Below are 12,896 nucleotides of genomic sequence, written 5' to 3' on the forward strand. Positions count from 1 at the left end.
AGCAGTTGTTGGAAGATGTAAAGCCCATCTGGAACATCCGATGACCTGTATAGTGCACTCTATGTAGTATTTTGTATTGTATTAATTGCAGACTGGGATTTCTAATCAATTTAAAGGTTTTTAAGCAAATCTGAGACCAGAAGTTTTGGTCTAAGCCAACTGACAAATCTGCTTCCCACTTTGCAATAGGAATGGATATTGATTCATCTATTTTAGAAAGTGTTCTGTATATTTTAGACAATAATTTAGGGGATTTAAGTGTAAGAAAGTGTACCACACTTGGTGGTGTTTGTAATTCGGCTTCACTGGGATTAAATTTCTTTTTTACTATGGATTTAATTTGTTGATATTCTAAAAATCTTTTCTTGTTGATCCCATATTGTATAACTAGTCTGTCAAATGGAATAAAGTCTGTTCCTTCTACTATATGTTCTAAGTATTTAATTCCTTTACAACTCCATTCTGGAAAATTAATCATATTATTGTTTTGTAATATGTCAGGGTTGTTCCAGATAGGTGTACGTTTGCATGGGATTAATGAAGACTCCGTTATTTTTAGAAACTCCCACCATGCTGTCAGAGAAGAGCTGATGTTGATGCTTTTAAAGCATTCATGTCTTTTGATGTTTGAGCTGATAAATGGTAGGTCAGAAATCTCTAGATTATTGCATAGTGCCTGTTCAACATCTAGCCAGGGCTCATTTAAGAAGGTACGTTTTAACCATCCTGAGATGTACTGAAGCCTGTTGGCTAAGAAATATTGTTGAAAATTAGGCAGATCTAATCCTCCTCTAGCCTTGGTTCTTTGTAGCGGTTTTAAGCTGATACGCGGGGGTTTATCTTTCCAAAGGAATTTAGAAATATACAAATCAAGAGATCTGAACCAATCTTGTGATGGTTTGTTAGGGATCATCAAAAATAAGTAATTTATTTTTGGCAAGATCATCATTTTTATAGTGGCGACCCTTCCCATGAGTGATATGGGTAGAGATTTCCATCTAGTCAGATCGCCTTCTACTTTCTTTAGAAATGGGATGTGGTTTAATTTAGTTAAGTCTGAAAGCTTAGGAGAGACATTAATACCTAAATATTTAATATTTCCAGATTGTAGTGGGGCAGAAGAAGAATTATGGAAGGAGCAGATAATTGGAAGAACTGTAGATTTTGACCAGTTAATTGAAATAATCTGAAACTCTTGAAAACCAGTTTATTAGAGTGATTACCTCAGAAAGGTTGGTTTGTGAGTTTTGGAGAAAAAGCAACACATCATCCGCATAGAGACTGATTTTATGTTCTATGTTCTTACATTTTATGCCCTTAATTGTTGCAGCCTGTCTAAATGCTGCTGCTAGTGGTTCGATAAAAATTGCAAAAAGTGAGGGGGAGAGTGGGCATCCCTGCCTGGTGCCCCTCAGGAGACAGAAGCTGGAGGATGTCTGGTCATTTGTTCTGACACAAGCTGTTGGGGAATTATATAATATTCTTAGCCGGTTTATGAAAGAGTTTCCAAAACCAAATTTGTGTAAAGTTGCAAATAAAAATTTCCAGTTAACTCTGTCAAACGCTTTTTCTGCATCTAGAGATAATATTGTGGTTTCAATTTTTTTACTGTATGAGTAGTCTATTAAATTAAGTAATCTACGTGCATTTGTTAATGAGTGCCGACCTTTTATGAAACCAGTTTGGTCAGGATGAATTAAAAGGGGGGTTATCTTCTCTAATCTTTTTGAGAGAGCTTTGCAGATTATTTTGAGGTCTGCATTAATAAGGGATATTGGACGATAGCTTGAGGGAAATAAAGGGTCTTTGCCTGGTTTTAGCAGGAGACTAATGTTTGCAGAATTCATATTTGGTGGTAGTCTGCCATTTTCCTCGATTTCCTGCAACATTCCGTGGAATACTGGTGCCAGAATTGTCCAGAATTCTTTGTAGAATTCTGAAGGGTAGCCATCTGGACCTGGAGCCTTATTATTGGGCATGCTTATCAGGGCTTCCTGGAGTTCACTTGGCGTCAGTGGTGAATCCAGTTCCATTGCTTGACTGTCTAGTAATTTTGGAAGAGTTGTGTTGTCAAGAAACTGATCAATTTCATTTTTAAATGGGTGTATTTGTGATGAATATAGAGTTTCATAGAAATCCCTAAAAATGCTGTTTATTCTTCCAGGGTCATATATTGTGTTTTCAGATAAATCTTTAACAGCACATATAGTTGTTTTTTCTTTATTTATTTTTAACTGGTTAGCTAGAAATCGACCTGATTTGTTACTGTGTTCAAAATTCTGCAAGCGAAGTCTTTGGAATTGTGTTTTTTTTATTAATACTTTCATTTAATTCTAGTTTTGTTTTGCATATTTTGTTCATTATTTCTTTATCTTGGTCGCACACGTAGGCTTCTTCTAAGGATTTGATGGTTTTTTCTAGTTCCTGAATATTTTTGTTTTCTTCTTTCGTTTTGTGTGATGAGAAAGAAATTATTTTACCTCTCATCACAGCTTTCCCTGCTTCCCATAGAACAGATGCTGATGTTCCGGGAGTGTCATTATAGTCTAAATATGAAGACTATAATAACCTTGGACTAAATTTCTTCATTTAGTCCAAGGTTGAGGTCGCCTCGAAGAATAAGTGTGCAATCAAGGTGTTCAGAGAGTGCACTAAAAATCCGTGGAAGAATGAGGGTTCATCAACATTTGGACCATATATACTTACATAGCTTTTTGTTAAATATTGATAATTTAATAATAAGGAATCTACCCTCTGGATCTATAACTGTATCGAGTACTGTAAAATTACAGTTTTTATGTATTAAAATTGCTACTCCCCTTTGTCTAGAATTATAACAGGCTGCAAACATATTAGGAAACTCAGGTGTTTTAAGTTCGTTTAAACCTGTGACAGGCCTGTGAGTCTCTTGTAATAAAACAACATCTGCCTGTAGTTTTTTAAGCTGGTTAAATATCTTTAACCTTTTTTCCCTGGTGCCAGCTCCATTTACATTCCATGTGACAAACCTTAGTGTGCCCATAATTGTGTGTGTATGTCTAATGATGTACGCTGGGAGCTTCTTTTAGACGGGTAAAGAGAATGTGGAAACATCACTTGTTTGTAAATAGAAAGAGAAAAAAAATGTGTGGTGAGAGGCTCCATAAGTCTGACTATGTGTGTGTATATTCACTAATATGAATAAGCGTGGCTTGCGTGTGTGTCCTATAAGTCTGTGTGCGCTGTGAGGCTGTTGTAAATGTTCTGCCGTTGAGCGCATGTGTTTGCGTGACCGTGGTGTGTGAATTGTTAGTTTAGGTAGCCCTAGTTATCATTTACAGTCATTCACAGAACACCTTGAAACTAAACACAACTAAAACTACCCCTTTCTCCATTACAGCTCACCACGTGTGAACATGTGTCTTCCATTTTATTGCATTCTATCTATCGTGTTCCTCTCTCTACACAGTGTGTAATTAAAAGTATTGTATTTTTGCTATTATGGTAATGACATCCAGTTAGACAGAAAAGTTCCATCAGTAGCAGCAGCTATCGGAGTGGTGGTTTTTTTAATACTTTTGCAGGTTATTACGCAGCCTATCAGTCTGTCCGTGTGAGACAAGATGCATTCTCAAAACGTCAGATTAAAATGAGCTGGATGGTCAGTGTGCTCTGACTGATAACGTCAAACATGCGTCTTTTCTTTCTCACTGAGCATTAGCTGAGATGAGCATTGCTTCTCTCAGGTCTGTGTGACAAATGTGAAGCCACAGCTGATAAAACCCTTCAAGTCTCGCCACTTGGCAGTCATCTTGTCATACGCCTGGGTTTTTATTTTGATTGATTGATTGATTGAATCTTTATTTTGAACATGTTGAAAAAGTACAACAACATAGAATTAAAAGAGACAAATGAACAAAGCAAAACAAAAGGAAAACGAGCAACCACAACTACAAATAACTTTCATGTTCAAAAAGGAGCAGGAAGAAGCATAAGCTTACCGGTATTTAATCCCACCCCTTTTCCACTATCTAGTAATCAATAGACTACAGAAATACCTCCTTGCAATTACATTATATGTCATGTGTATTTTTTTTATTATTCATTTTTATATATATATATACATATATGTTTCTATCTATCCATACATACGTATATACACATACGCACATATACACATTTTCAATAACCCCATTAACACCTCAAAGGATACACAACCTACAAATATATATATACCCATACCAACATACCCGTGCACCCGCACACACATGAAAATATTAGACAAGAACACCCTATCAAATCTCTACCTCTTCCCTGTACCCTGTAAAAACCATATCTTTAAATCGCTTTTTAAACTGCGCCATGCTCGGATATTGCTTCATATCTTTACTTAGTCTGTTCCACAGCTTCACTCCACACACAGAGATGCAAAAACTTTTTAATGTTGTACGGATACGAGGATGTTTTAAATTTAATTCCCCCCTCAAATTGTATCCCCGTTCCCTTTTAGAAAACATTTTTAGAATATTGTCAGGAAGCAGGTTATTTATTGCTTTATATATAATTTGTGCAGTGAGAAAATGAATCAGATCTGTGAATTTTAGAATTTTTGATTTTAAGAATAGTGGATTTGTATGATCTCTGTAACCAGTTTTATGGATTATCCTTATGGCCCTTTTTTGTAATAGAAAGATTGATGATAGGGAACATTTGTAAGTATTGCCCCAAACCTCTGCACAGTAATTCAAATACGGTGCAATCAGGGAACAATAGAGAATGTGGAGTGATTTGTGGTCCAGAATGTGTTTTACTTTACTCAAGATTGAAACACTTCTTGAAATTTTGTTATGTATATGATTTATATGAGACTTCCGGTTTAATTTATCATCTATAATCACACCAAGAAACTTATGTTCAAGTACTCTTTCAATTTCCACACCACCTAAATGAATCTGCACTTGTGCATTTCTAAGGGAATTCCCAAATAAGATTATTTTAGTTTTACTTAGATTTAGCGATAGTTTGTTCCTGTTAAACCATTTTTTAATTTTGCACATTTCTGAAGTAATTGTATCCAGCAGCTCCTTTAGATTCCCCCCAGAACAAAAAATATTTGTGTCATCTGCAAATAATACTAATTTTAATATATCAGATGCCTTACAAATATCATTTATATAAATAATAAATAATTTTGGACCCAGTACAGAGCCTTGTGGAACACCACAAGCAATGTCCAAGCATGATGAGGAATGGACACCCAGCTTCACAAATTGTTTCCTGTCACTTAAATAATTTTTCACCCAGTGCAGTACAACCCCCCTGATCCCGTACCGTTCCAGTTTATTAATTAATATGTCATGATTGATTGTGTCGAATGCTTTCTTGAGATCCAGAAATACTCCAGCTGCATACTGTTTCTGATCTATAGCATTTGTAATCTCCTTAATTGATTCGATTAATGCCAGAGATGTTGATCTTTTTGATCTGAATCCATATTGACTGTCAGAGAGTAATTTATATTTATCTAAGAATTTGTCTAATCGTTTATTAAACAGGTTTTCTAGGATTTTGGAGAATTGTGGTAGTAAAGAAACAGGCCTGTAATTTGTGAAGTGGCGTCTATCTCCGGTTTTATACAGCGGCACAACTTTAGCTATTTTCATTTTGTTTGGCACTTTTCCCGTCTGAAATGATAAGTTGCATATATATGTTAGAGGTCCTACAATTCCTTCAATGACCTTCTTGACGATTTTCATGTCAATATCATTACAATCAGTAGATGTTTTATATTTACACATGTGTACAATGTCAATTATTTCTTTTTCCTCCACTGATGTGAGGAACATTGAGTTAGGGTTCCTATCAATCAGGTTTTCACTACAGTCTACTGATGGCAGTGACTCAGGAATTTGTTCTGCCAGTTTTGGTCCAATATTTACAAAATAATGATTAAAGCTGTTGACCTTATCAGCAGTGTTTTCCATAATATTGCCATTGTCGATAAAGTATTGAGGATAACTTTGTTGTCCAGAATTATTTTTAATGATACCGTTTAAAACATCCCATATTCCCTTCATATTATGTTTATTGTTGTTCAATATTTTACTATAATTCTCCTTTCTACATACACGTATAATATTGGTCAACTTATTTTTGTATTTTTTATATTTATTTTCAGCATCTTTTGTTCTTTGTTTTAGGAATTCCCTATAGAGTGTATTTTTCTTTTTACATGCATTTTGTAAACCCTTAGTGATCCATGGTCTATGTGAATATTTGTGCTTTCTGTTGTATTTTATTGTTGGACAGTTTTTATCATACAATTCCATGAATATTCTTAAAACACAGTTAATTTTAAAACATGAATTATAGGATCATCAACCAAATTAAATTAAAAAGCCAAATTATATTAAAAGAAAAAAGTTTACTAAATTTACTGGGTGGTGTGGTGGTTAGCACTGTTGCTTCACAGCAAGAAGTCCTTGGGTTTGAATCCACCATCTGGTGGTGCTTGCATGCTTCTCCCATGTCAAAGGAGCTTGCAAAGAAAAGCGTCTGGACTTCTTTAAATCTGGGACTCCCCACCATTTGACCTTAGAACTGAAGAAGCTTCTCAGATGAGAGGTGAAACGTCTTCAAGCAACTTAAAGAAGTCCAGACGCTTTTCTTTGCAAGCTCCTTTGACTACAATGACCTGGATGACTGAGAACCTTCACAGACTTCTCCCATGTCTGGTCTCTGAGTACTCCAGCTTGCTTCCAAACACATACCGTTAGTGGGGTTCGATTAATTGGTTATTTCTAAATTGCCCATTGATGTGTGGGAATGGCTTTTTATCTCTCTGCGTTAGCCCTGTGGCAAACTGGTGACCTGTCCAGGGTGTATCCAGTCTCGTCCAACCTCCCCAATGACCCTGAAATGCATTAACACATAAATTTTTAGTAGACTTTAAATGGTGTACGTCTGTATCATTGCTAATTGGTTGCCAAGCATCCAGCAGAAATCCCATGACGTTATTGATCCCATAAGCCTCTTATTTCTTTTTCCTCTTTTTTAAAAATATTGTTGAACTTATTTGAATATATCAGGCTAAATGATGAGATTGGAGAATAGGCTGACTGACATAAGGGACATGGGTGAACTGCCATTCAAAACTCCCTTTTAACAGGAAGAAACCTCCGGCAGAACCAGGCTCAGGGAGGGGCGGCCATCTGCTGCGACCGGTTGGGGTGAGAGAAGGAAGACAGGATAAAAGACATGCTGTGAAAGAGAGACAGAGGTTAATAACAGATATGATTCAATGCAGAGAGGTCTGTTAATATATAGTGAGCGAGAAAGGTGACTGGAAAGGAAAAACTCAATGCATCATGGGAATCCCCCGGCAGCCTATGTCTATTGCAGCATAACTAAGGGAGGATTCAGGGTCACCTGGTCCAGCCCTAACTATATACTTTAGCAAAAAGGAAAGTTTTAAGCCTAATCTTGAAAGTAGAGATAGTGTCTGTCTCCCGAATCCAAACTGGAAGCTGGTTCCACAGAAGAGGGGCCTGAAAACTGAAGGCTCTCCCTCCCATTCTACTTTTAAATACTCTAGGAACAACAAGTAGGCCTGCAGAGCGAGAGCGAAGTGCTCTAATAGGGTGATATGGTACTACAAGGTCATTAAGATAAGATGGGGCCTGATTATTTAAGACCTTGTATGTGAGGAGCAGGATTTTGAATTAAATTCTGGATTTAACAGGAAGCCAATGAAGGGAAGCCAAAACAGGAGAAATATGCTCTCTCTTTCTAGTCCCTGTCAGGACTCTTGCTGCAGCATTTTGGATTAGCTGAAGGCTTTTCAGTGAGATTTTTGGACATCCTGATAATAATGAATTGCAGTAGTCCAGCCTGGAAGTAATAAATGCATGAACTAGTTTTTCAGCGTCACTCTGAGACAGGATATTTCTAATTTTAGAGATGTTGCGCAAATGGAAGAACGCAGTCTTACATATTTGTTTAATATGTGCATTGAAGGACATGTCCTGGTCAAAAATGACTCCAAGGTTCCTCACAGCGTTACTGGAGGCCAAGGTAATGCCATCCAGAGTAAGAATCTGGTTAGATACCATATTTCTAGGCTTTTCAGGGCCGAGTACAATAACCTCAGTTTTATCTGAATTAAGAAGCAGAAAGTTAGCGGCCATCCAGGTCTTTATGTCTTTAAGACATTCCTGCAGTTTAACTAATTGGTGTGTGTTATCTGGCTTCATGGACAGATAGAGCTGGGTGTCATCTGCATAGCAGTGAAAATGTATGCTATGTCTTCTAATGATGCTGCCTAAGGGAAGCATGTATAATGTAAACAGAATTGGTCCTAGCACTGAACCCTGTGGAACTCCATAATTAACCTCAGTGTGTGAAGAGGACTCTCCATTTACATGAACAAATTGGAGTCTATTAGATAGATATGATACAAACCACTGCAGTGCAGTACCTGTAATACCTACAGCATGTTCTAATCGCTCTAATAGGATATTATGGTCAACAGCATCGAATGCTGCACTAAGGTCTAGCAGGACAAGCACAGAGATGAGTCCACTGTCAGAGGCCATAAGAAGATCATTTGTAACCTTCACTAAAGCTGTTTCTGTGCTGTGATGAGCTCTGAAACCTGACTGAAACTCTTCAAATAAACCATTCCTCTGCAGATGATCTGTTAGCTGTTTGACAACTACTCTTTCAAGGATTTTTGATATGAAAGGAAGGTTGGAGATTGGCCTATAATTAGCTAAGACTGCTGGGTCTAGAGATGGCTTTTTGAGTAAAGGTTTAACTGCAGCTAGCTTGAAGGCCTGTGGTACATAGCCGATCATTAGAGATAGGTTGATCATATTTAAGATCGAAGAATTAATTAATGGCAGGACTTCTTTGAGCAGTTTTGTAGGAATGGGGTCTAAAAGACACGTTGATGGTTTGGAGGAAGTAATTATTGAAGTTAACTCAGAAAGATCAATTAGAGAAAAAGAGTCTAACTTAACATCAATGGTACTAAGAGTAGCTGTAGATAATATTACATCTGTGGGATGATTACTGGTAATTTTTTCTCTAATGATAAAAATTTTATTTGTGAAGAAGTTCATGAAGTCATTACTAGTTAATGTTAAAGGGATGGTTGGCTCAAAAGAGCTCTGACTTTTTGTCAGCCTGGCTACAGTGCTGAAGAGAAACCTGGAGTTGTTCTTATTTTCTTCAATCAGTGATGAATAGTAAGATGTTCTGGCTTTGCGGAGGGCTTTCTTATAAAGCAGCAAACTATTTCTCCAGGCTAAATGATGATCCTCTAAATTTGTGACACGCCATTTCCTCTCCAGATTACGAGTCATCTGCTTTAGGCTACGTGTTTGAGAATTATACCACGGAGTCAGGTACTTCTGATTAGAGACCTTAGTTTTCACAGGAGCTACAGTATCCAGAGTCGTACGTAGTGAGGAGGTGAAATTATTAACAAGATGATCGACCTCTGTTGGAGTAGCGTTCAGATAGCTGCTCTGCTCTATGTTGGTACAGGGCATTGAAGATGATAACAGTGGGTGGATTATATTCTTAAACTTAGTTACAGCGCTTTCAGAAAGACATCTACTTTGATAAAGTCTACTCTCCACCGCTGTGTAATCAATTATTGTAAATGTAAATGTTATCAGGAAATGATCAGACAGGAGAGGGTTTTCAGGAAACACTGTTAAATGTTCAGTTTCTATGCCATATGTTAAAACAAGATCTAGAGTGTGATTAAAGTGGTGGGTGGGTTCTTTTACATTTTGAGAGAAACCAATTGAGTCTAATAAAAGATTAAATGCCATGTTGAGGCTGTCATTTTTAGCATCTACATGGATGTTAAAATCACCCACAATAATTATTTTATCTGAGCTCAGAACTAAATTAGATATAAAGTCTGAGAAATCAGACAGAAACTCTGTGTAAGGCCCAGGTGGACGATAGATGATAACAAGTAAGACTGGTTTCTGAGTTTTACAGCTGGGGTAGACGAGGCTAAGCATCAGGCTTTCAAATGAATTAAAAGTCTGTCTTGGTCTTTCATTAATTAATAGGCTGGTGTGAAAAATTGCTGCCACACCGCCCCCCCGGCCTGTGCTTCGAGATTTCTGGTAGTTAGAATGACTCGGGGGTGTTGATTCATTTAAACTAACATAATCATCCTGCTGCAACCAGGTTTCTGTAAGGCAGAGTAAATCAATTTGTTGATCAATTATTAAGTCATGTACTAACAGAGACTTGGAGGAGAGAGACCTAATATTTAATAATCCACATTTCACTGTTTTACTCTTTGGTTCAGATGTGGATACTTTATTGTTCTTTCTTTGTAATTGTTTATGTTTAAGTTGTTTGTTGCTGGTTTTTAGTTTGTTTTTTGTCTATTTGGGAGCTGACACAGTCTCTATGGAGATGGGTTTTTGGGGGGGTAGCAGGAGGAGAGAAGCTGCAGAGAGGCGTGTAAGACTGCAACTCTGCTTCCTGGTCCCAACTCTGGATAGTCATATTTTGGGGGGTTTAATAAATTTGTCCATATTTCTAGAAATGAGAGCTGCTCCATCCAAAGTGGGATGGATGCCGTCTCTCCTTATAAGACCAGGTTTCCTCCAGAAGGTTTGCCAATTATCTATGAAGCCCACATCGTTTCTGGGATTTAACCTGCAGTTAAATGAGCATCCATGTTTACCACCTGAGCTACAAGCTGTGCTTTAGGCCATTTTTATTTGCTTTGTAAATATCTCTGTCCACTGTCTGCTCTTCTGTAATCTTAGTATCTGGTCATTGTGAATATGAAAAGGTCTCACAATTAATGATGTAATAGACTAATGGAAACATTCCTGTTTGATCTTATCCACATGCGGTGCAGCTGATCTGCATCTGGCTGTGTTAGTGTTATTTCACACTTATCTAATCTGCAGAACACATCAGGTAACTCCTTGTCTAGTCATCTGACTTTAACAGCTGTTATTAAACATAAACCACACAGAAGACTCAGACTGTGACAAATCACAGAGTTCAGATAATGAAAACATGCAGAGACATAATTACACAAGACATAAACAGGCTTGTGATGGGAGCAGGTTTGCAGTGAAGCATCATTGTATGTATGTATATGCTTAGGGCCATACTTTTTTGAAATTTTGCGCCTGTTTTTTCTCATCTAACAGTCAAGATCTGGTTGAAGTTCAGCTTTAATTAAAGGGATTTAACAAAAGTATTAAAGTAGATGATTGCGGTTTCACAACATCAAAAACACTTTTGAGGGAGTAGGTGTATCATTGTCAAAGACACCATCATGAATTTAAATACAGAAAGCATAGAACAAGGTGCAAACCACTAGTTACACTTGAGTCCAAGAGTGTCAGACTAGATAATACCAGAAAACATCTAAAACAGCCTGCACTGTTCTGGAAAAAATTATTTAGAATAGATGAAACCAAGATGAAGTTGTATCAGAATGATTGGAAAAGAAAAAAATATGGAGAAGGAAAGAAGAGCTCATGATCCAAAGCATACTACATCGTCTGTTAGACATGGTGAAGGCTATGTTATGGCTTTTCATTGATGATGTAGCTGCTGCTGGGAGTAGCAGGATGAACTCTAATGTGTACAGAGATATACTTGATCATACAAATGGACAATGAGTCAAAACATGCTGTAAACACTACCCAAGAGTTTCTCAAGGCAAAGACATGAATTCTTTAGTGGCCAGAAGAAAATAGAAAATAGAATCACATGTTCAAACATGAGAACTTTATTCAGAATTCTCAGAGCAGTTTTACAGATAGCATTATTTATGTGTTGCACATTCCAGGAAGCAATGCAAAATGTAATACTGATGTATTGTGAAATGACTCACTACAAAGGAAATTTAAATAGTAGTTAATAAATAGGTAATTTATTATACAGCATACTTTAGGGGAAGTGCTGGTAAATCAAGTCAGACTGGGTTTATTTTTCATGAGTTTTTAGATACAAATAATTCAAAGAAAACTAATAAAAAAGCAATAGTGTATGGCAAAATGTAAAAAAAACAGGGAACTCTGGAGTATCCTTAATTTCTGTGGTGTGACACTGAGATGTGAAGCATTTAATTTTTCTTTGATCACTGCTTTTAAATTATATGTGATTTAGATTTGTCCGACATGACAGCAAAAAAAGGGGAAACAAATTGCAGTTTGATTTTACTGCAAGCTCGTGATAGAAATATTAAAGTCAGTAGGCTAAGCAAAAGAAAGAGAAACTATACTTGATGAAATCAAATAGGAGTGCTAGTTTCGTCTGGGAAAAGAATTAAGCTTGTATGTTTTAATAAAATCCTCAAGGTTATTTCCTTCTAACTCAGTTCAGTGTGGTTGATCAACAGTCTGGTTTCAATTTCCATTCACCTGCAGACACTGATCCATGTTGACAGGGCATAAGAAATATCAAAAGCTTGCCACTGTAAAGGGCCACCACTCAAGATCAACCACAGTTACAAACACAGTGGTTTGATTGGGTTGGATGACACATAGCATTATAAAAAATGTTTTTTAAAAAGCCCAAATATTTTTGCTTGTAACAATACAAAAAGCGGAAGCATAAGAGATAACACTGAAATCTCTTTTTAATGATAACAGTAATATCTATCAATATCATCTATGTGACACTGAAACCTTTCTATGAATCATCTGCACACAGTGTGTCTTTTGTCCCGCCGCTCCCTGAGCCTGATTCTGCCAGAGGTTTCTTCCTGTTAAAAGGGAGTTTTTCCTTCCCACTGTCACCAAGTGGGAACTCAAAGGGGGTTGTCTGGTTTTTGGGGTTTTCTCTGTATTATTGCAGAATCATTACCTTACAACCACCTTGAGGTGAATCTTGTGATGTGGTGATGTATAAATAAA

Source organism: Diplotaxodon limnothrissa, linkage group LG7 (genome assembly GCF_057381915.1).
Source record: "Diplotaxodon limnothrissa isolate DT_005_m linkage group LG7, D_limnothrissa_male_GT1.1, whole genome shotgun sequence".
NCBI classification, from domain to species: domain Eukaryota; kingdom Metazoa; phylum Chordata; class Actinopteri; order Cichliformes; family Cichlidae; genus Diplotaxodon; species Diplotaxodon limnothrissa.